Source organism: Saccopteryx bilineata, chromosome 7 (assembly GCF_036850765.1).
Source record: "Saccopteryx bilineata isolate mSacBil1 chromosome 7, mSacBil1_pri_phased_curated, whole genome shotgun sequence".
In the NCBI taxonomy this organism is placed as follows: Eukaryota; Metazoa; Chordata; class Mammalia; order Chiroptera; family Emballonuridae; genus Saccopteryx; species Saccopteryx bilineata.
In genome coordinates this window covers 11921444-11948685 of record NC_089496.1, presented here as the reverse complement: position 1 = coordinate 11948685, position 27242 = coordinate 11921444, and the positions used below count along the sequence as shown (strand labels likewise).

General features: G+C 38.3%; 1 protein-coding gene and 1 pseudogene across 3 annotated transcripts in view; one reads left to right on the top strand and one right to left on the bottom strand.

Annotated features, from left to right (window-relative positions):
* MAGI2 (membrane associated guanylate kinase, WW and PDZ domain containing 2) overlaps positions 1-27242 on the bottom strand; it is a 1730241-nt gene that overhangs the window by 549658 nt on the left and 1153341 nt on the right. The gene's annotated exons all lie outside the window — the stretch shown is intronic.
* LOC136310628 (small ribosomal subunit protein eS4, X isoform-like) lies at positions 768-13526 on the top strand (annotated as a pseudogene).

Here is a 27242-nt window from a genome sequence, read left to right as displayed (position 1 = left end):
TTATCCATTTGTTTATTAAATACATGATGCACAGTTTCCAAAACATGCAGAATCTAAATCTCCCTTGAATATTTGCATAAAACCAGAAGCTGTGACATGAAGGCTGTGTGCAAAGTCAGAGCCCAGGGGGATGAGGGAGCCTTAAGTCTCCTGCCCTGAGGCACCCTGGTTTGGGAAAACGTCGTCTTTGATGTGCTGAAGGCAGGACTTCAAACACAGCACAAGCATATTCTGTCATCATGCAGCACACACACACACACACACACACACACACACACACACACACACACACAATGATGCTTAGCTAAAGTTTCAGTTAAAGGTTCCTGAGATTGAGAGTTTGCTTTGTTTAAAATCAGAGATGGAGTCAATGAAGTGTAGAATATAAGAGGGTTATGCTGGAACTAAAGGGCTGCTTATTAAAAAGCTATCTGGGGCCCACTTTGCCTCTTTGAGAGAACTAAAGACTGAGACCTGGTGTTATCTTTGCATTTGAGGTTTGCTTTGAGAGAAGGGGGCTCTGTCTGAAGATGTGTGCAGAGAAGGGCTGCTGGTGGCGGGGTGAGGATGGGTGGGAAGGAAGGCTGGCCGCCTAAAGCCAGAGGGAGAGCAAGGAGGCCTTTGCAACATGGTAGTGTCTGGTGTGGGGTGCCTGTGACAGAAAGAACAGATTATGGGAGAAACTCAAGAGCCTGAGAACTCTGAAGAAGAAATTTCACTAATTAAAGATATAATGTTTAAGAAGTTTTCCAAGCTCCTGGGCTGGCATGTTAGAAGCAATGCAAGAGAAGATAGCTGCAAAAAGCTTTGTCTTCACCACCTGCATCCAGACTCGTTCTTATCAGAGACACCCGAGGCCTGTACACACATGCAGTGACTTCCACCGAGAAGTGGAACCCATCTGCTACCTGCATGGCTTTCACAGAAAACTAGACGTGGGAGGATGGGCTACTCGGTGAGGTCCTGCCCTGTCAGAGAGAGAGCAAGACAGGACAGCGAGGGGACACTCGCCTGCCAGACTGAGGAGTTTGATACCGAGAAAGTGATGAGTTAGAGAAACTGAAAGTAATCAAGAAAAGGTTTTTGTTCAGGAAGCAAAAAAGAATAGACTGCCATTATTTTTCATGTCTAGTTTGCATAATAAGTAGTATTTTAGTCATTTAGTTATTGTATTTCTTGCATATAACAAAATACCTAGATTCTAGAAAGAGTTAAATGTTTGCTAGAGAATAGGAAGGAAAGAAAGTAAGAAAGAAGGGAGAAAAAAAAATAAAGCAAGGAACAAAGGTAAACTGAGGGCAAGAAGGGAGGAAAGACAGGAACAAAAGCGAGCTAATCTGCTCTTACCCCACTCATATGTCAAATGGGAATTGTGATGTTTATGAGAGATACTATAAGCAAAGTGCTTAGCGCAGTGTCTGGCATACTGGAAGCATTAAAAAAATACTAAAACTCATCATCATGGGCTCTGTTGTCATTATCATCCTCATCATGGCCTTGGAGCACTTTTAACAAGGGTCTGTCAGGAATGCTTCGGTTTGCCCTAACCTTCTAATGTGTTTTATAATCCTCCTACTCCTGTTTCAACCACTGCAGTTTAGTTCTACCCACTGATACTCCAAGAATTAACTCCCACCAAATTTACTAATAACTTCTTTTGTTGCAAAATCCAGTGGAAAAAAGATTTTTTAATTTTAATTTTTCCATTAATTAGAGAGAGAGGCGTTGCAGTTGTCCTCCAGTTGTTCTGTTCAGCTGCACACTCAGCAGCCGCTTCTCGTGTGTGCACTGACTGGGAGAGAGCCCGTGACCTTGGTGCACCAGCACAGCATTCTATCCAGGGAGCCACCGGCCAACGTGGAGAATTTTTCATTCACATCTTACCTGCTTTACTGCAGCATTTACCCCTATTCCTGAGTTCTTATCTTTGGAAGCCTTCTCCCTCTGGCTGTTGAGTCGGTCCCCCTGCCTGTATCTCTCCTATGCCTTCAGCCACCACTAACTCTGCTTCCTGAGCTCCTTGTCCTGACCCCACAATATGAGGCTGGGATTCTCGAAGATTCAAACACAAAAAAATTCATAAATTTAATTCATGACCTTAAAGTTTAATTCATTTTCAAGAGAATAGAAAAAAATAATATAATAGCCTATATTAGCCTGCAGACCAGATTCTAGAGAAAAATTATTCTGTGTATGTTAATAGCCCACACAGAATGCATCACATAGATTCTCATCTTGGATCAAATATAATTTTCAGAAAATAAAATATTAAGAATTTGATTTTATCACAAGTGATACATCAAAGAAATAGCTTCCTCAATCAGGTACAGTAATTCTAGATGGTTCTTGAACTTTCCAAATGACCATCCTATCCTTTATAATTTCCAGAAATACTTAGTGATGAGCTAGAGGCAAGTATGTATCTTTTATTCTAAGAGTATTAATCCCAGTACTGTAAAACTTCAGGAATAGTTTTATGAATTCTATAATACTTTCAATGTATATATTATAACTTTACTTTTATGATCCGGTTTCCCCATGTTATTATTTCAGAATACTAATTGTACAAATTACTTAATATAAAATATTCAAAATTATCGTTAAACTGGGAAAAATACAAGAAAGTCATCAAGCAAATATGTTTCAGTGTCCTGTTAATTCTATGAAGTTCAGCAAATCTAGGCTTCAAATGCATACACATATGGCATTAGCAAAATAACCCAATTTGTACTGACACGAGCAGGTGTCTGTAGGTAGGTCATTGAAAGTCATTACGAACCAGCGCTGGTTTCCTGGCATATAAATCTTAATTTGTAGACACTGGTGTTACACGATGGCAGTAGGCAGACTTAGACCATATGTATTGATGAGAGATTTGGGTCATGTTCCCCTGCACAGTGTGGCTGGTCAAGCTGCTAACAGATGCATTTCATCGTGAGGAGCTCTTAGGGTGTTCTCTGGTCAAGTTGCTGTTTCAAGCATACATCGGTGTCCCAAATGGCATGGAGAAGAAGACGATTGTGAACAGATATAGACTCTCATAAAAAAAAGTCTTCTGCCTGACCTGTGGTGGCGCAGTGGATAAAGCGTTGACCTAGAGCATTGAGGTCACCGGTTCAAAACCCTGGGCTTGCCTGGTCAAGGTATATATGGGAGTTGATGTTTCCTGCTCCTCCCCCCTTTCTCTCTCTCTCTCTCTCTCTCTCATTCTAACTCTCTCTCCTCTCTAAAATGAATAAATAAAAAAAAAGTCTTCTAAATAATTCTGCCCCAAATCTAGGAAATCTGAGGTTACTTCTAGACCACCAGGGCCTGAGAAATTTAGTTTGTTTTTTGAAAGAGAAATCAAGTAATTTCTTATGAAAAGGGCCTTAAATGCAAAGCAGAAAATGAAAGAAAAATGTTTGTCATCTCTTGGTTATGATTTCTCTGCTTAACTTTCACAGTTACAATGTCAGCCAGCCCATTATCACCCAGTTGGATCTTCAAACCACACCATTTCCTCCTTCTTAATTTCTCTCATTTCAGGTTCCTTATATCTTGAGAGGCCTACTGCCATTACTTCTCTGCTCCAACTCGGTCTATGCGACTCAGAAAATACAGTTAGGTGAACTTTCAGCACAAATTATTTAAATGTCTCTCTCCTACTTTTAGGGTCAACTTTTAAGCATTTATTCTGACCTCTTTTGTGACTTGCCCCAATCTGACTTCAACATTCTCTCTTAACCTCCTCCTTAGTACTCAGACCCAATGAAATGGAATTGGTTAATTCCTCTATGCCTTTGACCTGCCTGACCTTAATCCTTTTCTGATTTTTTCCTTACTCTTTTGAATAACTCCGACATCACATCTTACAGAAATCCTTCCTGACCCCCTGTCTAATCAACCCTGACTCTATGCTCCCTTTCCACTCAGAGCTGAACACTCATCACGCTGAACTGTATACACTGATTTTATTCCTCTGAAAAGAGATCCGATTCTCTGTCCTAGTCCACTTGGCTTTGGAAGTGCATCGCTCAGACCCAGTTAGAAACACAGACTTGGAATTCAGCACATGTTTTAAAATGAGTAATTGGGTCAATTCTAACCTTCCCCCAAAGAGAAAAAAGCATGCACAACTACATGATTTAACTAAGTTATTTGGATTGTATCAGATATACATAGTCTTACAAATAATTAAAACAGGTAGTGACTATAAAAAAGAGGCATTATAAAAAACTCTCTACCTACCTTTTGGGCTTGCAAATAAAATGGTGTTGCAATCGGTAGTGGGGAGACCTGGCTGGGAAGTAAACTGGGAGAAGGACTAGGTTGGAGAACAGCTGGCCCTTATAAGGGCTGAGCATGGTTCTAAGTGCTTTACAGGAATTAAGTCACTTAGTGAACACAGTAATCCTACAGTGGAGATGTGACCATGGGGCAGGGTTGCGCTATTGGATTTCTCAAAGGCACATTCGGGCAGTGAGGTCTGCGTGGAACTCTTGCCGGTACGCAGTGCATCTCACCCTCGCCTGTGAGGAAGGGGTACTTATTTCTCCACACAAAGGTGGAGGTTGTGAAATTAATCAGCATCATTCTTTTTCCAAATTCACACAAATACACAGAATAAGCTGGTGGCACTCCTGGAGGTAGGATTTATTATTACTCCCATTTTACAGATTAAAACAAATCGAGGCACAAAGAAGTTCAGAAATCCGTGAAAGGTCACAAGGCTAATCGGGGATAACAATGTGGTGCAAACCCAGGCTTCTGGCTCTGGGATCCCCACAACTAAGCACTGTACTGCCTCTACTCGTGTGTGGAGTGCTTTGTCCAGGCTAGTTGATGTCTCTTACATTTTGCACTATTAACTCAGTCCTCACAACAGCCCATAAAGAATTAGCCCCTTAGGACACACAGTGAAGTCTCAGCCTCTAATCCCGAGAGAAGGTCCTTTGTGAGCACAGCTGTGCGGTGGTGGAAACAGACCAAAGAGATACTTCACTGATCAGAACTAATTGGCTAATTGATATACCACAGACATCTTGCCAAACAAAAGAGAGTTTAATTAAAAGAAAATGTTATCTGTAGCAGCAGAGTTAAACTGGTAACACCTGAGAAATAAAAGAACTGAAATTAATGGATATCTAGAGAGCTCCAACAGTATATTTATAGGATATTATTATTGGCAGGGAAGTATACTCTATAAAACAAAGAGTCAGAAAGAGGTAAACTTAAAAATACAAAATTGAGTCTATGATAATGCAGCATTTTATGTTAAAAGGAAAAACATGGATTTCTTAAATAAAATTGAGACAACTGCACTGGTGTTTGGAAAAAAAGAAAGTTGAATTCTCATATATTTATATATGTGGAGTTACATATATATATAGCAGATTACTCATCATAGGAAACGTCTTAATAACAGAACTTGGGCAGAGATTAAATAAGCAAATAAAGAATGCTATAATATTAGAATAAATACTTTTATTTAAAAGTTTTATTTATTTCTTTGCATAACAAAACAGTATATTTCTAGCTTTATTGAGGTATAACTGACAAATAAAAATTGCATATACTTCAAATGCACAATGTAATGATTTCATATATGTACACATCAAAAAGACTGTTTTATTTAAAAAAAATAAAAAAAATAAAAAAGTTCTATATAAATTGACATAAGATAGTTTTCTTTTGTTTGTTTATGAATAAAACATATCTGTAGAATAATATATGACACCAATAAGTTCTTTTTTTTTTTTTTCTGGGGAAGAGAACTGGGTATCAGAGGGACAGAGTAATAGAAAACTTTATTCCTTTCCCATTTTAGTAGCACCTGTTCAAACAATTCAATTAAACATACAAAACAAAACAAAAAAGATCTTGGTGTGACTCCCAGAGCTTTTACCCACTGTTACTTTGGATTACTTTATTACGCTCTCAGAGGCTCATTTTCCTATCTGTGAAATGGTGATTATAAATCCTGCCTCACAGAGGTTCATGAAATTTAAAGAAGATAATATAAAGAAAGTTCCTACTACAGACACTGACACATAGTAGACAAATACTAGATCTATCTCCTCCATTCTCCCACAACACAAACTCCAGTGGCTACAGGTCCAGGCAGGTAATATAAATATGTGATATAGGTTGGATGTAGGGACTGTGGCAAACTAGGGAGTGGATGTAGGGACTGTGGCAAACTAGGGAGTGGTAAGGATAGTGACAAATGGAAGTTATTCAAATTATTAGATGCATTTATATCAAAAGTATAAATTATACATGTGTATAGCAAGTCTGCTGGCCACTCTTTTGTCATTCTTGCTTTATGGAGGGGTCCGTATTTTACAAAATTGTCACATACAATGTTTGTTTCAAACCAGTTAAAAATCATTTCAACTAACTCTATCACTTACTAATATAGAAATGAAAATAATTCTGTTTAACTGGGTCTGTTAATACCTTTCCCTAATTGAGTTATTTAAAATCATTAGATTTACTTTTTCACAGAAAAAAAATACTCATGGACATATAGAGATACTGATTGCCAGACCACAGTTGGGAAGTTAAAAGTGAGGGATGACTCTAAGACCTTGGCCAGGCGTTCGGCAACAGCCTTGATGAGGACAGCACTGTGCCTGTAGCAAATAGATATGATTGAGGTGGGAGGCAGGCAGAGGTTACAAAGTGAAGCCAAGTCAGAGGCTAATAATAGCAAAACCACACACAGGTGGGCAGGGTAACAGTCCAAAGCTACAAGAGGAGAATTTTAGCTACCATGTTCAGAGTTAGGGTAGTGACCATTCAACACACCTTGCCTAAACAAACTTCCTGTTTTGAATAAGTCTCAGTTCAATAAACAATAAACAATAAATTAGCAAAACAAAAACACACTAATTCTCAATTCTCTGGGGAACTGTAGATTCTTAGGGGCCAAGTTTAGATACATTTATTGTATTACACAGATATATATTATCTCCTGAAAACCAGGCATATCACCCATTAACTTCTATATAAAACTAAATTAAGGTTTGCATGGACTAAACTGGCCAAAATTTATGAAACATCCTAGAATTTGAACAATTAGAAACTTGGACCAAATGGGAAACATTTTGATTATTTATTCTGTACAAATACCTCCCTTAATCTAGATAGTAGAGTCTCACAAATGATATAAAGCAAAGTAACCTCACATACCTCTCTTTATTCCAGTGGCAAATTGAAGAACTTGTGCTCCATAAATGTGCACGTACCTGTTGAACTGCAAAGCGATTCGAGCCATACCAACAGATGGGCATGTCTTTTCTCTTTGGAATCAGGCCAAGTAAAGACAGTCTGATCATGTCACATGCTAAAGCTCTCACCTCCCTAATTTAAAGACTTCCCTTTTATTTTTATTTTTTTTAATTTTTTCTTTATTAATTTTTAGAGAGGAGAGAGAGTGAGAGAGTGAGAGTGAGAGAGAGAGAGAGAGAGAGAGAGAGAGAGAAGGGGGAGGGAGGAGCAGGAAGCATCAACTCCCATATGTGCCTTGACCGGCAAGCCCAGGGTTTTGAACCGGCGACCTCAGTGTTCCAGGTCAACGCTTTATCCACTGCGCCACCACAGGTCAGGCAAGACTTCCCTTTTAGAAACAGTTGATTTTTGTTTCTCTCAATTACCTTTTTAAAGATATTTTATTTTCAATGGTAGTACTCTTCTGGAGCTTATTAATTTGGCTCCTGTCTGGGAAAATTGCCTTATAATGACTCTGCCTCTGCGATGGAATTCCCAGTGTTCCCATCTGGAGTCCTGAGAAGACTGGATATCAACTCACTCTTTAATACTAGTCTTGATTTCCCGTTCCCTTATCCTTTCTTGGAACCACACTCTTTGTGATTTTGACCTGCATGGTTTTCTCTACTCAATGCCTAGCCTGGTGCATTTAATCCTAGGAGCAGTCAATAAAAGTCATGCAGAAAATACAAAATGCCCGGGATACAGGCAGTCTTTCTCCTCCCTGTTCCCTAAGCCCCTGTGGACATTGGTCTCTACTAATTTGCATTAAAAAGCTCTCAAGGCCCTGGCCAGTTGGCTCAGCGGTAGAGCGTCGGCCTGGTGTGCGGGGGACCGGGGTTCGATTCCCGGCCAGGGTACATAGGAGAAGCGCCCATTTGCTTCTCCACCCCCCCCCTCCTTCCTCTCTGTCTCTCTCTCTTCCCCTCCTGCAGCCAAGGCTCCATTGGAGCAGAGATGGCCCGGGCGCTGAGGATGGCCCCTTGGCCTCTGCCCCAGGCGCTAGAGTGGCTCTGGTCACCGCAGAGCGACCCCTGGAGGGGCAGAGCATCGCCCCCTGGTGGGCAGAGCCTCGCCCCTGGTGGGCGTGCCGGGTGGATCCCGGTCCGGCGCATGCGGGAGTCTGACTGTCTCTCCCCGTTTCCAGCTTCAGAAAAAAAAAAAAAAAAAAAAAAAAGCTCTCAACATTTATCTCAGTACAAGGATGGAAAACCACCTTGAGGACCACTTTTTTCATCTCTCTAGCCCAGGCCTCTCTCTATCTCTGCACCTGGCATTACACAGATGGAGAATCATTATTGACTCAAAGGGAACAAAACTTAAAGAGAGATTATTATTCTTTCTCTTAAAAAAATATTCTACATTTTCTACCTTTTTATTCTACCACTGAGGAACCTGTCATTTACATCTAGAATATTCATTAAAGAATAGAAACTAGATTTAATCAGCACTGTTAACTTAATTAAAATTAACACAAAATTGGGGCAGAATTAATAATGACAAAAGGTTAGAACATAATAATATATATTAATGAGTTATTTCTCCTTGTTTTAGTGGTAGAGATTAAGGATGACTGGCTATAAAAAGATATTTAAAAGACCCTGTGCTTTTTTACTGCTTAATGGAATAAATTTGATCAATATAATTTAGTTTTTTTTCATAATTCACTTTTGATGCTCTAGATAATTTTGGGCTCATGATGACCAAAAAAACAAACAAAACAATAAAATAAGTTTCTTTTTTTAGAAATTCATAAAATATAGATGGACTTGTGAAGCAACTTAGATTAGCCACTAAACTTACTGGTTTCATAGAACATAGAGAGGAATAGAAAAATAATAATTTGTTATGTTTACAGGAAGAACCTTGTATAGAAAGAAAATCCCAATCTATTGGCTGAGTACAATGGATCTGTTAGTAGGGCTGGTGTGAATAAAACACCTGTCACTTCAATGGGATAAAAGATGTTAATAAAGGAAGCTTTATTGTCAGGCTCACTATTCATGAAATCAGCAAAAATGCATATTAATATGTCTTTGAGGAGAGCCTTAAAATATGAAAATTGCAATTGAGAAAAAAAAGAAACAATTCTCAGAAAAATTAAATAATGTAGTGTTTCATTGTAAAGATTCTAACATTCACTAAATAATCTTTTGTGAGTCTGAGTAGGCAGTGGCCCAGTGGATAGAGCATCAGTCTGGGACACTGAGGACCCAGGTTTGAAACCCTGATGTCGCTGGCTTGCATACAGGCTCATCTGGCTTGAGCTCGGCCTCATGAACTTGAGCGCCGGGTCATTGGCTTGAGCGTGGGATCATAGACATGACCCAGTAGTTGCTAGCTTGAAGGCCAAGGTTGCTGGCTTGAGCAAGAGGTCACTCGTTCAGCTGGAGCCCCCCAATTAAGACATATTTGAGAACCAATTAGTAAACAAAGTGCTGCAAGTGTAACTTGATGCTTCTCATCTTTCTCCCTTCCTGTATGTCTGTTTGTCTGTCTCTATCTCATTAAAAATAAGGATCCTTTGTGAGAATTAAGATTTTTGTGGTAGCAGTAAATTTTAGTGGCTGACTCAAATTGTTTCATAAGGTAACACATATTCTATACCTGTCTAAGGATGGAAAATTTATATTACTCTTTAATCATCTCATGTTTAAAGTCAACCAGAGTACTTATTATAGTGCATCAGAGGTAAGAAATTATGTTTAGCAACTTTATTGCATTAAGAAGACCACGTTTAGGATGATACCATCTGTTGCTGTTTTTGTGTTTTTTTTGTTTTGTTGTGGGTTTTTTTTTTTTGCATTTTTCCAAAGCTGGAAACAGGGAGGCAGTTAGACAGACTCCCACATGCGTCAGACAGGGATCCACCTGGCATGCTCACCAGGGGGCGATGCTCTGCCCATCTGGGGCATCGCTCTGTTGCATCCAGAGCCATTCTAGCGCCTGAGGCAGAGGCCACAGAGCCATCCTCAGCGCCCAGGCCATCTTTGCTCCAATGGAGCCTCAACTGCGGGAGGGGAAGAGAGAGACAGAGAGGAAGGAGAGGGGGAGGTATGGAAAAGCAGATGGGCGCTTCTCCTATGTGCCCTGGCCGGGAATTGAACCCAGGACTCCTGCACGCCAGACCGATGCTCTACCACTGAGCCAACTGGCCAGGGTCCCATCGGTTGCTGTTTTGTCAAAGGAAATATATTGTGCAGTTTCAGTGCTGCAATCAAAACAATTAAAATGGAATAAGAATTGAAAAGACTGACATAAATGAAGCTATAGTTGCCTAGATTTTATTTTCTAAGTCTTCTTTTCTAAATTTACTAGAAGAATGAACTGGTCACAAGTTTTTTTCTCTGCAAAATGGGGATAGTGATGTTATGGGTACACTGAGCTGTTGTGGGGATTAAATGAGATAATATATGTAACACTTAGCACACACTAATTACTCATAACTTGGTAGTTATTAATATTTTTTAAATTTTTTTTAATTTTATTTATTCATTTTTAAAGAGGAGAGAGAGACAGAGAGGGAGAGAGAGGAGAGAGAGACAGAGAGAGAGAAGGGGGGAGGAGCCGGAAGCATCAACTCCCATATGTGCCTTGACCGGGCAAGCCCAGGGTTTCAAACTGGCAACCTCAGCATTTCCAAGTCGACACTTTATCCACTGCACCACCACAGGTCAGGCCGGTAGTTATTAATATTAAAAATAGTAACATGAGCCTGACTGGTGGTGGTGCAGTGAATAGAGTGTTGATTTGAAATTCTGAGGTCACTGGCCAGAGCAAGATCACTGGCTCAATCCCCCCTCGAGGCACATATGAGAAGCAATCAACACACAGCTAAGTGGAGCAACAAGTTGATGCTTCTCTCTTTCTCTATCCCTTCCTCTTCTCTCTAAAAAAATATTAATAACATAAAAGAAACTGTGAAATAGATATATAATATAATAAGAGAAATTATGTAGTATATGTCTGGAACTGTTTTAAGCACTTTAAATATATTAATCTATTCAATTGTCACAGTAATCTGTGAGGAAGATTAATTTTTAATTCTATTTACAAATGTGAAAACCAAGGTACCCTGAGGTTCAGAGAATTGCCCAAGTTCACACAGCAAGAAATTGCAGAATCAGGGTCTGAGCCCAAGTGAAGTGGCTCCAGAGAGATTTCACATCCCTGTTGACTGTCCTAGGTCTCCTCTTGGCAGTCACATGGCTCAGAGCTGTTTGGATAGTATTAAATCATTACATTAACTAAGCTTGAATATGGCCATGTCTTTATCCTTTTGAAGACTGCATCAACATTTTTGGTGCTATAATGAATTTGCTTTTATGGAAAAATTTAGTTCTCAATCTATATTAATCTTTTAAAACTCCTACCTTACACTTAGTTTAAAAAGATAAATAGTTATTTCTTTACTAGATTTATTTATGAATTTATATACATAGACCACACACAACATTAAAGCATCCTTTGAATAAAAGGCAACAATATTCAAGACAAGACATATATATACAGCGAGGACTATGAAACCAAGGAACAGCTGATTCTATTTACTAGAGCTCTCTGCCTTGTGGCAGTAAAGGAGTGTCAATAAACACTTTTTTATTTTTTTAAATAAGAATAAAATCTTATTTTGAAGGGCTAAATATTGCCCTTAAAGCAAGGCAAGCATTTAATAAGTTTAAGACAGCTTTTACCATTCTTTAGGGAACATTCTGTTTCAAAGAATGGCAGGTACCATGTGCACTGAATGAGGCTAGCAAATGGTAACCTTAGTACCATTCCACTTAATGGGATGTTATAAACCCAAGGGAATGTTGGGAGAGTACACAAGCATTTTTCTAAGCATGAATTCCCATATTGTGCAATAATGCTAAATAGCATCATCCTAAACATAAGCTGTTCTTGTTTTCTGTTTCTGCTTATGACAGCTACAGTGGCAGTGACGCTATGCATCTTTTGGGAGAGGAAGCAGTGAGCATCATAAATCCTGGGGACTCTTGATAGATGTTTATCTCTGGACTCTCCCCCATACATTGTGGCAGTGTAGCACGAGGAAAGATCACTCTCTGAGGAATCACAAGGGAAGGATGCTACCTGGAGGTCTACCAGCAACTCATTTGAGCAAATCATTGTGCCTTTCTAGGCCTTGGTCTCTTAATGTGAAAATTATTTTTTACTATTGCATTGAATAATTATTGGGATAAAATTTGACAAATGTAAAAATGCTTCAGAAAATATGGTTTGTAAACAACAAATAGCCACAAAAGCAGTTGAAGTATGAAATCACAGAATGTGTAATAGGACGTCACATGTCTTTGAATTGTGACCATCTGGTGGTTCCTTAGCTATTTATCAAGTAACCTATGAGCTTCTTGGTTGGTCTTCAGCACCACCTTTTCTATGGCTAAAGAGCATCATACAGAGGATAATATAATTTATCTGTTTGTCTTTCTGTGCCTGCTGCAGCCATGACTCTGGTCCCAAGAAGCATTTGAAGCATGTAGCAACTCCAAAGCATTGGATGCTGGATAAACTGACCAGTGTGTTTGCTCCTCAGCCATCTACTGGTCCCCCCAACCTGGGAGAATGCTTCCCTCTCATCATTTTGCTGAGGAATGGACTAAAGTATGCCCTAAAAGGACATGAGGTAAAGAAGATCTGTGTTCAGAGGCTCATTAAGATTGATGGCAAGGTTCAAACCTATATAACTTACCTTGCTGGTTTTATGAATATCAGCAGCATGAATAAGACCAAAGAGAATTTCTAACTGATCTATGACACTGAGGGTCGCTTTGCTGTTCATCATATTACCCTGAGGAGGCCAAGTACTAGTTGTGCAAAGTGAGGAAGACATTTGTGGAAACAAAAGGAACCCCTCATTTGGTGACCCTGAGGCTCTCACCATCCACTACCTTGATCTCCTCATCAAGGCAAACAACTCCATTTAGATTGATGTGGAGACTGGCAAGATTACTGGTATCGTCAGGTTTGACGTTGGTCACCTGTGTATGGTGACCAGATGTGCTAACCTGGGAAAAATTGGTGTGATAACCAATAGAGAGAGACAGCATGGTTCTTTCCAGGTAGTTCATGTGAAAAATGCCAATGGCAGCAGCCTTGCTACCTAGCTTGCCAAGATTTTTGTTATTGGCAAAGGCCACGAACCATGGATTTCCCCTCCCTGTGGAAAGGGTATCCATCTCACCATTGCCAAAGAGCGAGACAAGAGACTGGCAACCAGCCAGAGCAGTGGTGAAATGAGATATAGGTGACATGACTGGAAAAGTCTTTGTACTTTACTAAGACAATACAGCATTAAAAAATAAAAAGAAATTTATCTGTTGACATTTTTTATGTCATACAAGAACTTCTGATTGCCTATAACTTTATAATATTTTCTGTCTTTAATCTTACTATACTCATCTACTTTTATACTTACATCTTAGCTTTAGTTAGAAAAACCTACTTGTTTTTTTCCACCCCAAATCTTCCTCAAGTCAATCTACATGTACATGTTTGTTTTGTTTTTATTTCTCTGACCTGATATACCACTTTATTCTTTTCTAAAACTTAAGAGAAAAGTTCATCTTGTAAAAAAAGTGTCCTGTAATTAACCCAAAGACATTATTCATGTCATACTATTTATTGCACTGCGACCGGTAATATATAACACACAGACACAGACACATACACATATACTTATTACATTAATTTCTCATTCAATGATACATGGATATAAAGGTTTCCTTTTGAGGATCTAAACAAAACACTTCTTCTATCTTCCTCACTCTAAATAAGCTTACTAATAGAAAACCCTAAGCCTGTCCAGGCTGTGGTGCAGTGAATAGAATGTTGTCCTGGGACGCTGAGGACCCAGGATTGAAACCCTGAAGTTGCTGACTTGAGTGTGGGCTCACCAGCTTGAGCACAGGGTCACCGGTTTGAGTGTAGGATCACAGACATGACCCCATGGTTACAGGCTTGCACCCAAAAGTCACTGGCTTGAAGCGTAAAGTTGTTGGTTTGAGTCCAAAGTTGCTGACTTAAGCAGGGGTCACTGGCTTAGCTGTATGAGAAAGCAATCAGTGAACAACTAAGGTGTTGCAACTATGAGTTGATGCTTCTCATCGCTCTCCCTTCCTGTCAGTCTGTCTCTCAAAAAGAAAAAAAAAGAAAGAAAGAAAAAATTCTAAGGAGCCATTATATGAAAGAGCCTAAAAGTGGAAGGAAAGGAAAAAAGGAGTGAGGAGGGGTGTTAAATAAGCGCTAAGCTCTTTCATCAGATTCATATAAAAGGTGAAACAGTCATGGGACAGCTACAATCTCCTCACACTCAATGCTTTGTTTTCTCATCACCATCCAGGCCCCTGTCAATACCAGGAAAGGTCTCTAGAATGTATCTGTTTACATTCCTTATATCACCATGATTGCAATGTCATCATGCAATGCTTTCGTGCCTTCCCATTTACAAAGGTTTTCTTAGATACTGATATTACTGTGAGAATAAATCAATAGGGATGCTATTCTGTTTGAGAAAAAAATAGATTATCACATGTATCTATTTATTTACATTTGAATTGCGCTTTCTCCCAACAAATTTTGTAAAGGCATTGTTGCTTCTATTGTAGCGGGCATTGGGTGAGTTGTGAGTTATGAGCTGTGTGAAGGTGATTTTTAAAAAATCTGTATGATAGTACATCAGCTTAGGAAGTAAAATAATCATTTCGGTATGCTCTCAAGAAAACTCACAAAGCAGAGTTTCATACTGTTGGAAAAGGTAATTTTAAAACTATGCTGGAAAAAGAGCTAATATGATATAGCTCCAGGCACTAGGCTTCTAATTAAATTAAATATGAACACTGATTGAAAATTGCCAGGTCCTTTTATTAGACAAAGCAAGAGGGAATACAGATTCAAAATTTGGAGCAAGATATATAAATCTTAAATAAGCCTCAACTAAGCTTCTATTTCCATGAGGCCAGGTTCTTGTACAGAACAATTCATGTTGCTGGTGGAATCTGAACAGCAAGTAGACACATAGGACCAGGGGAACACTGACCCACAAACACGTGAAGACACACGTACTCTTTCACCTCTAGGAGTTCATGGTAATTTTTCCACTTAAGGAAAGAGCAAGTGTGACAATTTTTTTCTTTTTCAGAAAACAGAGATTTATTGAATTTAAAAAGTATTTACACAGACATACAGAACTGCATTTCTAGGGAGAATACCCCCTGATGTTCTTGTCTAAACTACTGACAGCTGATTTTTTTGTTATAAAGTAAAAAATACTATGAAGTCCAAGATGATTATGTTACTTCAAGTTATGCTAGTCTTGTTCTTTCTTGAGTCCTAATTTTGTCAAGAGGTCCCTCAACATTTGGAGATCAAATCCATGTTTTTTCAATATAGCAAGTCGGTACTTGGACCTTTGTTAAAATTAGTGTAAAGGAAGACCCAAGAATGCATATTCCTGAATCTTTCCTTTTTAAAATAACAAATTAGCAACCAGAGTAGAACAGAAAAAACAATAAGGACATCTGGCAGTGTTCCCAAGAAATAGAAATCAAATATAAAGAGACAAATCATGCAGAACTTGAATATAATGATGCAAACCCTGGATTTCTGTTGAATATGAAGAGCAAAGCTTAAAAAAGTAGCTGAGTAGTCCATTACTGTGGCTAGCAAAATGGCATATCCACTTGGAAAGAGGAGGCATTTTAAAAAAATGAATTTGATAAAGTTAAAGAAAATTTTCTTGCATTAGGACTTCACAGAGGAAAATACAGACTAAAGATTAAGAGCACACATGTATGAATAACAGCTTAATAATGAAAAGGATAAGTTTCGTAAGTCTTTTACAGAAGGACTTGAAAATTAAGATAATATTAACAAATATAGGTCTGACTGAAGTTGAAGTGGTGAATGGAGCTATCTAAAATTACCCAAGCAATAAATACATAATAAAACAAAACCTAATGGAGTAATCAGAAATGGATATAGTATTTGTGCTTATTACCAAAAGAAGATAATCCAAGTTGAAAGGAAAAATTGAGAATCATCAGCATGCACATGATAGGTCAAGCCATGGGAGTGGGAGCAACAACCAGGGAGGAATAGAGAGAAAAGAGAAAGTTGTCAAATGAAGCAGTTTCAGCAAGAGCTGAACATTAAGAATGACTATTACTCCAATCATCTTTAGATCCTGCTCAGATTTCATGTCTTTCATCTTGCCTTCTTGAACACTCCTGTTCACAGCCAGTTGTCTTTTATTTTCCTCTTGTGTGATGGATGTTCTTCACACCATTATTAAACCTCTCTCATCATATCAAAGAGGTTAGTATATTGTCTTCTCAACCATACAGCAATTTGAAGAATTGGTTCAGGTGTTGCATTTATTTGTGTTTTTCAAGGTTCATAGCTCAATTCTACTAGCAGAATGGCTATCCAATAAATATTTGTCATATGGACGAATGGATCAACTCGCTTTGTTTGCAGGTAGATAATCTATCTTAAAAAGAGTCAAGTGACCTATGATATATAAAAAATGAACACTAGAATAAAAGGAAAAAGACCAGTTTTTTAGAGTAGAGTAGCTTGCTAACTCTAAAAGAGTAAGTAGAATGGTCTCAAAAGAACAATTTGGGTTAAGCAAACAAGTATGAAGGCAAAGAGAAAGAACATATGTTAAAATAAGATTAAAAAATTTTTTTTTATTTATTCATTTTAGAAAGGAGATAGAGAGAGAAGAGAGAGAGAGACAGAGAGAGAGAGAGGGGGAAGGAGCTGGAAGCATCAACTCCCATATGTGCCTTGACCAGGCAAGCCCAGGGTTTCGAACCGGCAACCTCAGCATTTCCAGGTCGACGCTTTATCCACTGCGCCACCACAGGTCAGGCCTGTTAAAATAAGTTTAAAAAATAATGTGGAAATGAAGCATGAAAATCTTTTTTTAAGTGAAAAAAATCCCGAGAAACCAATATGAAATGTCAAGATTTAGTCTTATGAGTCAAAAAACTGATAACAATTACTATCTATGATTTAGCTTAACTAATAAGATCAAGAATAAACACAGTCTGCCCTGGCCGGTTGGCTCAGTGGTAGAGCGTCTGCCTGGCGTGCAGAGGTTCCGGGTTCGATTCCCGGCCAGGGCACACAGGAGAAGCGCCCATCTGCTTCTCCACCCCTCCCCCTCTCCTTCCTCTCTGTCTCTCTCTTCCCCTCCCGCAGCCGAGGCTCCATTGGAGCAAAGATGGCCCGGGTGCTGGGGATGGCTCCTTGGCCTCTGCCCCAGGCGCTAGAGTGGCTCTGGTTGCAACAGACGACGCCCCCTGGTGGGCGTGCCGGGTGGATCCCGGTCAGGCGCATGCGGGAGTCTGTCTGTCTCTCCCCTGTTTCCAGATTCAGAAAAATACAAAAAAAAAAAAGAATAAACACAGTCAATAAAATTTCACATTGATTTTGGATTGCTGCTTTGAGTGGTGGTTCTAAATATATTTGGATTACTTACATAATTTTAGTATCAAAACAAGAAGTTTGTTTCTTTTTGTCTGAAGACAACTTTCTAGAAACTCAAGGTCTTTCCACAAAAAGCACATAAAATCCTGAGTTCTTTGAAATAAAATTTCTTAAAGACATGGATTTTTAATATAAACATAGATAAGCCCTTAACTATAGGTGTGTGAGTGGCCTCATTGAACATGTGTGTGTGTGTGTGTGTGTGTGTGTGTATACACACACACACACACACACATGTTCTGATATATATATCTCAGACACTTTGAGATATTTGGTGGTTATGACACAATCACATATTAGATTACATTATAAAAAATTTGCTCTTTAAATAGTCATAAGCTTTGGAAATCTTGTTTTATGATGCATAGCATGAAACCTTAGAAATACATGCACCAAGAGGAAAATCAGAGCATCTCACCTCAGCAACAAAAATTAAGCCTTTTTAAAAATATAAGCCATAGTTAATGTTTTCTAAATATAAGCTATAGTTAATGTTCAATTACTTGGCCTAGGATTGATGATCTGGATCTGTTTCCCCCACTTCTGAGAGAAATTGTCTGTAATATTGAGATCGGTGCTTCACCTTTCTGTTTCGCTTTCTGCACTGGTGAACAGAGCCAACCACTGAGGGATACATAATGCAGGGCCTCCCCGGATGGTTGACAGAGACCCACATTTAGCTCTTAGAGAAGTTGTTCTAACATCATGTGAACTGTAGTGAACATTTCAAAATATGTTCACTACATAAAAAAAACCCACAGAAGTTTGTTTTTTAAAGTGAAGAACACAGAATATAAATCAATACACATTAAAAAAAATTTTTTTTTGTATTTTTCTGAGGTGAGAAGCAGGGAGGCAGAGAGACAGCTTTGGCTGCTGGAGAGAAAGAAGAGGGGAAAGAGGGAAGAAGCAGATGGGCGCTTTTCTTGTGTACCTTGGCTGGGAATCAAACCTGGAACTTCTACATGCCAGGTCAACGCTATACCACTGAGCCAACTGGCCAGGTCGTAAATGATTTTTCAGAGCTAAACTCACTCTGTTAATTTAAGAATATAAATTACATGACATTTAAATTGTTTTTATCATAACTTTATATTGATTAGTGTATTTACAGAAATGATGGTCTAGGAAAAATATTGAGAATGTATTTTTAAAAATTCCCTTTTATTTATTTTAAATACAAAATTTTTAAGTCAAATATTTTTCAGTACTTAAAAAACATATTTTAAGGCTTAATGTCTCTAGCTAAAGCATCTTGTCATGTTGCACAATGTCATAACATTGAGATCTATCTTACACTCACAAGGTCTGGATTCAAGCCTCATTGTCTATTTACATTTGTTAAACCAGGTCCTTAAAATTTTGTACTATAGCATCATTACCTAAAAAATGGGAGTGAAAAATTTCTACCTACTTCACAGAATATTGGTAGATTTAATAGAGAGAGTTTATGGAAAAATAGTCTTTAGCTTTAAAGTATTGTAATCATTTAGTATCAGAAGTCGCATTTAGACATGTGGTCTAGACAAGATAATGTAGACTTAGATCATTTTCTTGTTTCTCTTCTTTAAACACTCTGGAAATAATTCAACAGACAATTAAAAAGATTTGAAAGGGAGAAAGAAGAAAGTGGATTGGCTAGGGAACTAACTATTTGAAGAATGATATCACTATGAGTTCCCAGGGTTTTCTTTTTATCTCTTATATGTCTTAGACTGGGTTCCAAGGAAGCCATCTGATTGGAACACCAACAGACATATACAAACAAAGAAGAAAGCAAACAAATGAGAAAGCCTACTCTTTCTGTCCAAAAAACTAGGAAAAGGGAAGCCTAGAGGGACACGGGGGCAGCCTTATCCTCCCCATCCTTAACCAGCCATAGTGGTAGGCACCTTCTACCTATAGTGGTAGCATTAGTAAAACCCAGAAAGATCAACAAATCTTCAATCAGGAGTGGTGGCCTGATATATTTGTTGTGGTAGCATCAGTGGATTCCAAGCAGGTGGTCCATCCCTTGCCCTATACCTGCCAGTACGAGGTAGGCAGAGGACATAGGCAAGAGAAAGTTTTTTCTAACTCACAGATCCAGAGCCCACATTCCTACTAATTATGGGCAACTCAGGAAAGAGCCTTTCATATTTTGCATGTGATACGAGCAGGGATTTATCAGGAACTCCCAAGAAGAAATAAGCTGACCTAACTAGCAACCAGAAAGACTCTGAAAACTATTGTACACTGTATTTGGAAATACAGCCTACAAGATAGGGTAGAAGCTACAGAGCAGACCTAAACAGGACACTGGATACAAAAATAAAAGATTTTATTTTAAATGTTCATTTCAAAAAGTCCAAAAAAAAGAGAAGAGTAGCTACACTTAGATAAATTAGAATTTAGGTCAAAAACTTTAACAAGAGGCAAAGAAGGTTATTATATAATGACAAAGAGGTAGATTATTCAAGACAATGTAATGATTACAAATATGTATACAACCAACATCAGAGAACATATATATATTAAGCAATTCCTTTGAAGTCTGAAGGTAGAAAGAGACAATAATACTAGTAATAGTAAGGGAATTCAACACCCACTTTCAACAATGGGTAGGTCATCCAAATGAAGTATTAATAAGAAAACATTGGATTTGGGCTATATTTAGAACAAATGAATATAGATACATAGAGAACATTCAATTTATTACAGCAAAACACACATTCTCAAGAGCACATGGACCCTTCTTTTGAACAGATCATATGTTGTCACAAAAATGTAGTGTAAAAATACTGAAATCATACTAAATAACTTTTCTAACCACAACGGGATAAAATGAGAAACCAATAAAAAGAGGAAAAGTGGACATTTACAAATATGTGGAAATTAACACAATTTTGAAAAATCAGTGGATCAGTGAAGAAATTAAAGGTAAATTTTTTAAAATCTTAAAACAATTGAAAATGGTAACAGAACATACTAAAACTATGGGATGCAGCAAAAAAAGCATCAACAGAAATTTTATAGCAAAAATGCTTAAATTAAGGAAAAAAAGTCTCAAATAAACAACGTAACTTTATACTTCAAGAAACTGGGGGAAAAAACATCAAACTAAGCCCAAGCTTAGCAGAGGAACAGAAATAACAAAGATCAGATCAGAAATAAATAAAATAGAGACTAAAAAAAAATTTAAGAAAACTCAGAGCAGATTTTTTTTTAACAGAGACAGAGAATCAGAGATAGGGACAACAGACAGGAATGGAGAGAGATAAGAAGCATCAATCATTAGTTTTTTGTTGCAACACCTTAGTTGTTCATTGATTGCTTTCTCATAAGTGCCTTGACCACAGGCCTTCAGCAGACGGAGTAACCCCTTGCTCGAGCCAGTGACCTTGGGTTTAAGCTGGTAAGCTTTGATCAAACCAGATGAGCCCACGCTCAAGCTGGCAACCTGGGGGTCTCGAACCTGGGTCTTCTGCATCCTAGTCCGATGCTCTATCCACTGTACCACCGCCTGGTCAGGCGGAGAGAGCAGATTTTTTGTTGAGAGATAAAATTTACAAAACTTCAGCTAGACTAAAGAAAAAAAAAGAGAATACTAAAAAAATAATTGAAAAAAGATAGTATAACATAATAAAGTAATACAAAAGTTCATAAGACTACTATGAACAATTATATACAAATAAACTGAATAGTCTTGAATAAATGAGATACTTACTAGAAACATACAACCTGAATCATAAGTAGACATGAAAAGACAAATAACAAGTAAGGAGATTGAATCAGTAAACAAAAACCTCCCAACAAAGAAAACCCCAGCATCATATGGCTTCCTGGGTAAATTCCAGCTAACATTTCAATAGGAATTAATGCCAATCCTCCTCTAACTCTTCCAAAACATTAAAGAGTAGTGAACACTCACAAATTAATTTTAGGAGACCAGCATTACCCTGATATCAAAGTCAGGTAAGAAAACTACAGAAAAGTTTAAAGGCCATCCCTGATAAGGGTAAATTGAAAAATTCTCAACAAAATACTAGCACAATGAATTAAACAGCATATTAAAATGATCATACACCATGATCAAGTGAGATTAATCACTGGGATGCAGGGATGGTTCAACATATGTAATTCAACAAATGTGATAACACCACACTAATAGAATAAAAGAAAAATTATATGATTATCTCAATAGATACACAAAAAAGCATTTGAGGCCCTGGCCGGTTGGCTCAGCGGTAGAGTGTCGGCCTGGCACGTGGGGGACCTGGGTTCGATTCCAGCCAGGGCACACAGGAGAAGCACCCATCTGCTTCTCCACCCCTCCCCCTCTCCTTCCTCTCTGTCTCTCTCTTCCCCTCCCGCAGCGAGGCTCCATTGGAGCAAAGATGGCCTGGGCGCTGGGGATGGCTCCTTGGCCTCTGCCCCAGGCGCTAGAGTGGCTCTGGTCGCGGGAGAGCGACACCCCGGAGGGGCAGAGCATCGCCCCCTGGTGGGCAGAGCATCGCCCCTGGTGGGCAGAGCATCACCCCTGGTGGGCGTGCCGAGTGGATCCCGGTCGGATGCATGCGGGAATCTGTCTGACTGTCTCTCCTCGTTCCACCTTCAGAAAAATACAAAAAAAAAAAAAAAAAAAAAAAAAAGGCATTTGAGAAAATTCATCCTCCTTTCATAATAAAACATCTCAACAAATTGGGTATAAAAAGGAATGTACCTCAATATAATTAAAGTCATATTTGATAAGCCCACAGTTAACATTATATTCAATGGAGAAGGTTAAAAGTTTTTCTCTAAAATCAGGAACAAGACAAGGGTACCCAGTCTCACCAGTTTAACATACTATTCAAAGTCCCAGACAGAGCAATTAAACAAGAAAAAGAAGTAAATGACATCCAAACTGGAAAGTAAGAAGTAAATTTTTTTTCTGTTTGCAGATAATATAATTTTGTATATAAAAATCCTAAAGACGCCTCAAAAATCTGAGAACTAATCAACAAATTCAGGAGAGATGCAGGACAGAAAAATAATATATAAAAATCAGTTGCATTTCTATACAATGATAATAAATTTTCTGTAAAGGAAGAAAACATTCTCATTTACAGTAGGATCAAAATGATAAAATATTAACAAACAAATTAAACTAAGGAGGCAAAAGATCTGTATACTGAAAATTATAAGCTATAGATAAAAGATATTGAATATGACACCTGTATATGGAAAGACATCTCATATTGATGGTTGAGTAAATTAATATTGTTAAAATATTCAAGCTACCTAAAGCCATTTATTGAATCAATAAAATCTCTACCAAAATTCCAAGGGCATTTTTAACAGAATAGAAAAAGTTCCCATAATTCATATGGGACCACAGAAGACACCAAAGAGTCAAAGCAATCCAGAAAAAAACAACAACAAAAAGCTGGAAGCATCACACTTCCTAATTTCAAACATATTACAAAGCTAAAGTAATCAAAACCATGTGATATTGGCATAAAAAGAGACACAGACAAATGTACTAGAATGAAGAGTCCAAAATAAATCCATAGAACTAATAAATCCATAGTCAACTAATATATTTGATAAGGGAGCCAAGAATACATAATAAAGAAAGAATAATTTCTTCAATAAATGGTATTAGAAAAACTGAATATTTACATTCAGAAAAATTAAATTGAACCCCTTTCTTATACCACTCTGAAAAATTAACTTGAAATAGATTACTTACATGTAAAAACCTGAAACCATAAAACTTCTAGAAGAAAACATGGAAAAGCTCCTGACGTTGATGTTGGCAATGATTTTCTGAATATAATACCAAAAGCAAAAGCAAAAGCAAACATAAACAAGTGAGACTACACCATATTATAAAGCTTCTGCATAGCATAAAAAAAGAATCAACAAAATAAAAAGGCAACCTTTGGAATCGCAGAATATAAGTGTAAACCATTTATTATGTTTTTAGTCCCATTATCTGAAAAGGGGTCAATATCTACAATATATAAGGAACTCATTAACTCAATAGCAAACAGATAAATTCCCCATATAATCCAATTAAAAATGGGCCAAGAACTTGAACAAATATTTTCTAAAGAAGACATACAAAGGAGATGATGTCAGAGTAATGGCGTGGTAGGAAGCGATACCGATAAATCTCCCCCAAAACTCAACAAGATCTTCAACCAGAAACAGAAAAACCTATCCTTGGAGCCTCCAGATGTTTCGCAATACACCTGAAGGTATGGTCGAGCGAAAAATTGGCTAAATATATAATCAAACCCCGAAGGAAACAGGGAGTAAGAAATGCTCTGCCTTCCTCACTAACCTAAATAGGGCGGCTTTCACTGGGAACTGAGAGTATAGAAACTAAGGTGGGCAAAGGGGGTGAATAGATCCAGGCTGTGGCACAAACGGCCGAACTAGGCTGTGGCACGGAGATCCAAGCCAAGGAAAAACTGTTTCTGTGGCAACCCAGGCAATACAAGCTAACACTAGTGCTAAACCCAGACATAGAAAAACAAGTGAGGCAGCCATTTTCCCCGATCTCCTGGTCGGCGCACGCAAATAGTGGGTGAGAGATTCCTTTGAAAGCCTCTGCAGTGGGTGCCCGTGTTATCCCACAGAGAGGCAGAGTCAGAGGCCTTTGTGTGGGCTGAAAGCGGAATCTCCGGGCTGCTCCAGTGCCCTGAAAAAGCCATGCACGGGGAGGGAGCGAGAGCCAATTCCAACACTGGAACTTTTCCGTGCGGGCAGGGATTTCACTCAGAGGGTGAGATGGCCAGCCTGATATCCTGGCCTGTGCGCGCAGATAGTGAGCGAGAGTTTTCTCCAAGCGCCCCGGGAGTGGGCACCTGCCCATGTTACTGGACAGAGTGGCAGAGCCAGAGGTCTTTGAGTGGGCGGAAGCCCTGCCTGATTATGCTAGCAGCTCTGACTGACTGAGCCTTACCCAGAGCCCTGTGCTGAGTGGGAATAGAATGGGGAGTTGCCAGCTCTTTGAGCCTCTTACTATCCAGGCAGAGGCAGCAGCAACCCCATAGCTGGATTATCAGGCTACAAATTGAGGAAGGAAAGACTAGGAGAGAGGCTCCAGGAACACAGACTCTCTCACTGTCAGAGCCTATAAATGCTAATGAGCCTCGACTGCCAACGGGACTGAAGCACAATACATGACATCGCCATAGAGACTTATCAACTGCAAACCTCTACCTGAGCATGCCAAAGGGGCAGAACCCTGGGTACAGAGTCACTGACCAGGAAGAGGGAGAGAAAAGAAAAAACAAGAAGATAACCTCTCAAAATCAAGAATAATCCACAGACTTTATAACCTATCCCATTTTATTATATTAGTTCGTTTGTTTCTCTTATCTTCATTCTTGATTTTTTTTTGTCCTCCTCCAATTTGGTCGTTTAACTCTCTGCCAGTCTTACTCTCTCCTCTCCTTGAACTACACTACCCATAAGTGTTACTTACATCTCCCATTATCTTTTCTTTCCTCTTCCTTTCTCTCTGTGAGGGTTGCACTCCAAAACCCTTAACTCTCTCTCTCCTCTTTTTTCTTTTTTCTTCTTTTAGTGGTTCCCTCTTTTTTTCTCTCTTTCTTTTCTTCCTCTATATTAGTTTCTTCCTTTCTCCTTTACATCTTCTCTCATTCAAACCTCAATAACAAACAAATTATCTTATCTGGGACTCAAACTTATGTCTGTGGCATTTTGGGGGGTTTTTACTTCACATTTTTAACTCACTAACAGTGCTCCCATCCCTGGCTCTCCATTTTATCTAGTTCTTGTTCCACTACATACAATAGTAATGTTTTAATTTGTCCCCCCATTTTCCTGTTCCCCTCTTATTCCTCTCATCATAACTCTTAGTCAACCAACACCTAAAAGCAAATCATTTTATTCTTGACCCAAATTTTTTCCTTATTTTCTTTTTGTAGATCCATACCCCCCCTTTTTTCTCCCCCCCTTATTACTTCTCCCCAATTCAGGCCCTCCATTACACGCATTGTTTGTTCTATTTAGTACAATATAATTCACATTTCACCACAAGATTTTCTCAAGAAAGAGGGGAGAGGAGAGGAGAGGAAAAAAGGAGGGGGGGAAATTTTCTTTCTTTTTACTTTTTATTTTATTTTATTTCTTAATTTAATTATTAATTTTTTTTAAAAAACAACTCTTTTCGATTTTTTATTTTCTTAACTTTTTATTCTTTATTAAATCTCATTAGTACTATCAACAAAACCACCCTCAGATGCCATTAAGGAAGAGAAAATCAAATATCATGGATACAAAAGAAAGAGAGGTAACACAGATAGATGAGGAAAAATCTATGGAGAAAAAATTTAACATATTGGAAACCTTGGAGTAAAACGACAAAGTTTAAAATAGAAATCCTAAAAATACTCAGAGATATACAAGAAAACACAGAAAGGCAATTTAATGAGCTCAGAAAACAAATCAATGAACACAAAGAATATATTTCCAAGGAAATTGAAACTATAAAAACAAATCAAAAAGAGATGAAAAACTCAATTCATGAGGTAAAAAATGAGGTAACAAGCTTACCTAATAGAACAGACCAGAGAGAAGGTAGGATTAGTGAAATAGAAGACAAGCAACTTGAGTCACAACAGAGAGAAGAAGAAAGAGACTCAAAAATTTAAAAATAAAAAAAGAGATAGCCCTACAGGAATTATATGACTCCATCAAAAAGAATAACATAAGAATAATAGGAATATCAGAGGGAGAAGAGAGAGAAAATGGAATGGAGAACATACTCAAACAAATAATAGATGAGAACTTCCCAAGCCTGTGGAAAGAACTAAAGCCTCAAATTCAAGAAGCAAACAGAACACTGAGTTTTCCTAACCCCAACAAACCTACTCCAAGGCACATCATAATGAAATTGGCACAAACCAACGGCAAAAAAAAATTCTCAAGGCAGCCAGGGAAAAGAAGAATACAACATATAAAGGAAGGCCCATTAGATTATCATTCGATTTCTCAACAGAAACTCTACAAGCTAGAAGAGAGTGGACCCCAATATTTATAGTCCTGAAAGAGAGGAACTTTCAGCCATGAATACTATACCCATCAAAGCTATCCTTCAAATATGAAGGAGAAATAAAAAATGTTCACAGATACAGAAAAGATGAGGGAATTTATCATCTGAAAAACCCCACTCCAGGAATTACTAAAGGGGGTTCTCCAATCAGATACAAAGAACAAAAAACAAAACAAAAACAAAGCCACAAGTAAAAGCTCCAAGAAGAACACAATAAAACCAAATTTAAACTGTGACAACAACAAAAGGAAAGGGGGGGAGAGGATGGAGATTAACAGTAGCAAAGGACGATGGAGTGCAAAAGTACTCACAAAATAGTGCACTATAATGAACAGGGCAGAAACCCTTTTCATTACTTAAAGGTAACCACCATTGAAAAAACCACCATAGAAGCACATGATTTTAAAAAGTTAGGGGC